The sequence below is a fragment of the Rana temporaria genome, chromosome 10 (assembly GCF_905171775.1).
Source record: "Rana temporaria chromosome 10, aRanTem1.1, whole genome shotgun sequence".
NCBI classification, from domain to species: domain Eukaryota; kingdom Metazoa; phylum Chordata; class Amphibia; order Anura; family Ranidae; genus Rana; species Rana temporaria.
Genome location: NC_053498.1, coordinates 28,939,496 through 28,945,495, shown reverse-complemented (window position 1 = coordinate 28,945,495; position 6,000 = coordinate 28,939,496).

The window sequence follows — 6,000 nt, the reverse complement described above, 5'->3', positions numbered from 1 at the left end:
TCAACTACAAAAAAAACAAAACAAAATAAAAAACACAGTAAAAACCTATACACCCAACTCCATACCCACAGTTGATCCAGAGGAAGGCAAAAAACCCCAGCAGAGCATGATCCAATTTGCTACAGCAGGGGAAAAAATTCCTTCCTGATCCCCCGAGAGGCAATCGGATTTACCCTGGATCAACTTTACCTACAAATCTTAGTACTCAGTTATATTCTGTACATTTAGGAAAGAATCCAGGCCTTTCTTAAAGAAATCTACTGACACCTCACATGCAGAATCGCAAACGCAGTGCTTTTTCCTGTACCAGATCGCATGGTACAGATAGGGCCATTTGAAGGAATTTGGGGGCCCCAAGCAAGGGGAGGGGGTGTTGCTGAGTTTCAAGTTGAGAAGCGGGGGGGTGTAAAAAATTATTCTGCTATAAACCAGATAAGCGGGGGGTCTGCTGCTGCCAAACATCGGCTAGTACGTCTTCTCACTGCCCCCATGTTCTTTTTTTTAACCCCCCCTCCCTACCGCATACAGCTGCTGCCGAACGTCAGCTAGTACTTTTTCTGACTGCCTCCCCTGCTCCCCCCCATGTTCTTTTTACCCCCCCTTGCCGTATACCGCGCTGCAGAAGATTCAGTTTGCTGTTCCCGGCCGGACTGAAAGGAAGTGAGCACGGAGTGTGTGCATTTCCTGTCAGTCCGGCCGTGAAACAGGAAACTGAATCTCCTGTACCACGCGGTTATGGTACCCGGCCGGACTGCAGAATTAGGAAAGGAGCTCGGCCACGTTACAGGCTGCAGCATTTAGAGGAAGCGGCGGGGCTCTGCTGGGGCCCCCAAGCAGTAGCTTGTTTTGCCTGTCCTGTTCTGACGGGCCTGGGTACAGAACAACCATGTGATGCAGTTACATTGAATTTCTAAACGTAGTGCATGAACTCCTTTGGTTCAATTTGAGCACATTCAAAATGTATGGGCTCCATTCATAACAATACTGAATCACATGTAAATTGCATTACAATGATTGTACAACCTAAGATTTGCCATTTATTGTTTAGTGCGAGAGCCAAAATGGATATAAACCAACACATTTACCAACACATTTGTTGGTAAATCTAACAGTGGCTTTCTGATTGGAAGACAATATGTGGGTACAAAGTACCAAAACTTTGTAGCTTGATAGCTTACCTAAACAGTGCATTTATTATGTATCCAATCGGGCATATTCTTGTAATGTAGAGCTGTTGGTAGATCTAAGGGTCATGGCACACCACAATCCTGCCACTGGCAAGAACTGTTCAGTAGAGGCACAGAGAAAATACCCACCTACCTCCATGCATTTCTCTCCTTGTCCAGATTAGCAAGCTATCACTACTCTGCCAAACTAGTAGTGAAGTAGATGAGTATTTTCTTTGCATAGCAATCCTGTCCTTGGCAAGTTGTCACCAGCAAAATGATCACTAGCGTGCCATGGCCCTAAAGAAGACTGAATGATCAGATTGGAATGTGTTCTGCATTACTTGCTCTGGTTGTAAACAGGCTCAGTAACACTAAAGCAGCCTTTTCTTAAAGTGGTAGTAAACTCTCCATTTATTTTTACCTAAAGGTAAGCTTATGATATAGCTCAGGGGTCTCCAGTCTAAACAAAGTTCCGGTTTATTGTCCTTCAGGTTCTCGGAGGGCCGGACTTTGGCCAGCAGGAGTGAACATAACATCTGGTATTAGGGGGAGGAATAATGCCCCATTAGTGGTGTCAGAGGGAGAAATGGTGCTCCATTGTCGGTGTCAGATGGCAGAATAGTGTCTCGTATCAGTGGGAGGGATAGTGCTCCAAGGGCAAGCAAAGGGCCGCCGTTTGGAGACCACTGATTAGCTTATCTGTAGGTAAAATGAATATCTCTTAAAGGGGTTGTAAAGGTAAATATTTTTTCACCTAATGCATCCGGAAGCTCGCTCGCATGAAGGTGGAAAGCTCTTGTGGGGGGGGGCCGAGACATCCGCCGAGGGACCCCAGAAGATGTGGATTGGGGCCACTCTGAGCTGCACAGTGGAAGTATAACATGTTTGTTATTTAACCACTTAAGGACCGCCTCCTGCACATATACGTCGGCAGAATGGCACGGCTGGGCACATGTACATCCTGTACTAGTACCCAGCCGTGGGTCGCGGCGCGCTCCCGGGACCCGATGGAGTCCCGCGATCGCTCCCCGGAGCTGAAGAACGGGGAGAACCGTGTGTAAACAGGGCTTCCCCGCTCTTCACTGTGGCAGCAGCATCGATCGTGTCATCCCTTTTATAGGGGGACACAATCGATGACATCAGACCTACAGTTGTAAACATACTTCAGGTCACACATAACCCCATCAGCGCCCCCTGTGGTTAACTCCCAAACTGCAATTGTCATTTTCACAATAAACAATGCATTTTAAATGCATTTTTTTTGCTGTGAAAATGACAATGGTCCCAAAAATGTGTCAAAATTGTCCGAAGTGTCCGCCTTTCACAGTCACGAAAAAAAAAACGCTGATAGCCACCATTAGTAGTAAAAAACAAAAACAATTATAAAAATGAAATAAAACTATCCCCTATTTTGTAAACGCTATAAATTTTGCGCAAACCAACCGATAAACGCTTATTGCGATTTTTTCCCCCAAAAATAGGTAGAAGAATACGTATCGGCCTAAACTGAGGAATTTTTTTTTTTTTTATATATATATATTTTTGGGGGGATATTTATTATAGCAAAAAGTAAAAAATATTGAATTTTTTTCAAAATTGTCACTCTATTTTTGTTTATAGCGCAAAAAATAAAAACCGCAGAGGTGATCAAATACCACCAAAAGAAAGCTCTATTTGTGGGAAAAAAAAGGACGCCAATTTTGTTTGGGAGCCACGTCGCACGACCGCGCAATTGTCAGTTAAAGCGACGCAGTGCCGAATCGCAAAAAGGGGCAAGGTCCTTTAGCTGCATTTTGGTCCGGGTCTTAAGTGGTTACATTTTTTTTTACTTTAGTGTCCCTTTAAATGTTTACCGTTTAGGAGATATTTTAGTGAGCAGCAGCTGGTGACATCACCTGTGCATGTGCTCTGAAGGAGCAGAATGCCCGACTGTGTGCCGGGCTTGAGACTCCTGTGCACGTGTATGGGCGTGACATCATCACGCCTCAACCATTCAAGCCGCAGCAGACCATGAATCCAGATGGAAGCCGCTGGACTGGTTACAGTGCGCCGCTGGAGGGCTTTGTTTCAAGAGAAGTCTTTCATAATGTGCAAGTAGGCAGTGCCTACTAGCACATTATGATATTGCCTTGTAAGAAGAAACTTTTTTTTTTTTTTTAAGAGTTTACTACTGCTTTAACCAAGGTTCCTTGAGCAAATTCTACCGATCAGATAAGCAATCCTCCAGCTGTTGTTGTGGAACTACACATCCCATACAGCATTGTAAAGCTATAACATTCACAGACATGACTAGGCGTGATGGGAATTCTAGTTCCTGAACTGGGAGAGCCGTAGTTTGGAGACCCATGCTCTAGATGTAAAGAGTGCCTCCTTGTCCTCTGTGATGACCTTTAAATGAATCACTCAACACCAAGTTCACTATATGGACCCCTTATGTATTTGTACATGTTTATCACCCCCCCCCCCCTTAATCTGCTCTTCTCAAGAGAGAATAAATTCAGTTTCTCTAATATTTCCTCATAGCCAAGTTCCTCCATGCCTTTAATCAGTTTGGTTGCCCTTCTCTGCACTTTTTCAGTTCCCAGATATCCTTTGACTGACCAATGCAATTTCTTTTTAAATCATTTTCCTTTTTTTTTTCCCAACATAACTTATTAAGAATAAGGCCAGTTGTGCACAGATGTAAGAATTTACTGATATTTATACTCAGAATCTTTTTGACAGAAAGATCCTGAGTAAAATGTTCTGTAAAGACCTTGTGTAAATAGACATGTACAGGCAAGTAAAATTCTTCTTCATTGCCAGTGTTGTAATATACTCATTTATGCCGACAAACATGCTTATAGATGCACAAACATGCATATGCACATAAATTACTGCACTCAAATGTAAAATGTTCTATTTGTGTTGTATGGCTCTGTACTCATTGTTGCATTACTGATCCTCACTCAGCTGTGCGCATTGTTCCATAAACAATGCATCTAATTTCACATCAGTAAAAAAAAAAAGGCGTTTTTTACTCCCGTGTGTAAGAGGCTTATCTAATATTGTGGTAACGAATTTCTGCAACTGGAACTTTTATGTCTATTTGCATACATTTGAACGTTCACTGGCTACATTGCTTGCTCCATTCTTACCATGTAGACTTGGTTGAAAAACTATTTTGGGTCCATGGAGTAGAAATCCCAATAAAGGAATATAAAACTCAATGGTAATACATATGATAAATGCCGCAAAAAGTATGATCCCCAAAAATTGGAAAGAAGTAGAAAGCCCAAAGATAGGTGAATGGTTTGATAAGATAGGAGAAATACAGAATATTTAAGACATTGTTACGAAGATACAAGGGTGGGGTTTGATAAGAGATGGGAAGAGTGGAAAAGGTTCAAGCTAACGAAATATGGTAAAATATGGTGAAATTAAGAACATGTAGTGAGGTATAGGTGGGGGGTGCATTAGGGGTATAAAAAGGTAAGATAAGGTAAAGTACATTTTTTTTTTACCTGTTTTCTCGTACTATGTATGTGCAAGATAAAATTGAATAAAAAAATATAAAGTAAAAAAAAAAAAAGAAGAAAAAGTTTTAGGGAATTTGTATGTATGTTTATTTGCACACATTCAAACTTTCATCTGCTTGCTCAATTTATAAAAAAATAAAGAAAAAATTGCGCTAATCATGTGAAAAGATAATTTTGCTCAATTTATATTTATTTTTTGTTTTGTTTATGTATTGACAGCATTTTTAGCAGTTGCTGGATTTGATCGCGCTGTGTTTTTTTATCTTTTTCATATTTTTTTACTTCATGAACAGCAGCATCAAGTATTCCACTATATGTTAGTTTATACAGCGCGGGTAATTTATCATTTCATATTGAGATAAAGAGCTCCCCTGGGTGTCCTATATGCCCAGTATGGCAGATTAAAAAAACAAAAATCTAAGGAATCTGCCATTCTTAGAAATACAACTTACTGTTTACACCAATGGCACGAGAGCTGTAGATATAATTATAGGCAGGGGTTCCCCCCCCCAAAAAAAGAAGTCCAACACTGCATACTAGCACTTTATGACAGACTTACCTGTAAAGTGGGTCCCTCCAGTGGCACATTGTCAATGATGACAGAGCTTCCATCTTTACCTGGTCTTATTTATGGGTTTGGGCGCTTCGGCCTTTTGAATGGCATCAAGTTGCAATCGCAGCACATCGCTCTGAATGGACGGCACACCAGAGTGCCGTCCATTCAGAGCCCAGTGCACCGGTGATGTCATCAGCCGCTACAAATGTGAATATCTCCTAAACGGTACGTGTTTAGGAGACATTCACTGTATGTACAGGTAAGCTTTATTATATGCTTACCTTTAGGTACAGATGAAAAAAGAGATTTTTAATACAGCTTACCTGTAAAATCTTTTTCTTGGAGTACATCACGGGACACAGAGCGGCATTCATTACTATATGGGTTATATGGAGTACCTTCAGGTGATAGACACTGGCAATCTCAAACAGGAAATGCCCCTCCCTATATAACCCCCTCCCATAGGAGGAGTACCTCAGTTTTGTAGCAAGCAGTATGCCTCCCAAAATGGTCCTCAAAAAGAGGGGTGGGAGCTCTGTGTCCCGTGATGTACTCCAAGAAAAAGATTTTACAGGTAAGCTGTATTAAAAATCTCTTTTTCTTTATCGTTACATCACGGGACACAGAGCGGCATTCATTACTATATGGGATGTCCCAAAGCAATGCTTACAATGAGGGGAGGGAGAACATCTCCAAGACAAAAGGATTTAATTTAGAGGTATACTCAAATCATAATAAATCCAACTTAGTTGAGAAA